Source organism: Rissa tridactyla, chromosome 4, assembly GCF_028500815.1.
Source record: "Rissa tridactyla isolate bRisTri1 chromosome 4, bRisTri1.patW.cur.20221130, whole genome shotgun sequence".
Taxonomy (NCBI): Eukaryota; Metazoa; Chordata; class Aves; order Charadriiformes; family Laridae; genus Rissa; species Rissa tridactyla.
In genome coordinates, this window is record NC_071469.1 from 93,424,160 (window position 1) to 93,424,448 (window position 289).

The window sequence follows — 289 nt, forward strand, 5'->3', positions numbered from 1 at the left end:
CCTTTGTAGATAGAATTGTTGGTTTTGCTCTGGAAGCTGCTAATTTTTGATGGATGCAGACAGAGCTTGTGCTTGGGGATGGCAACTCCCCCGAAGTACCCGACCTGCCACTGGGGCTGGTGCTGCTGACACCTGTGGGGACAGGGGCCTACACCGCCGGCCTCCCACCCCGGCACCAGGCGACGACAGCTGTGTCCCCTGCGCTCCCTGCTGGGAAGCAGACGAGCCCCGAGCTGCTGTGAGCAACAGGCAGCACCCACCGCCGAGCAGCCCAGGCCGCTCCCACTTC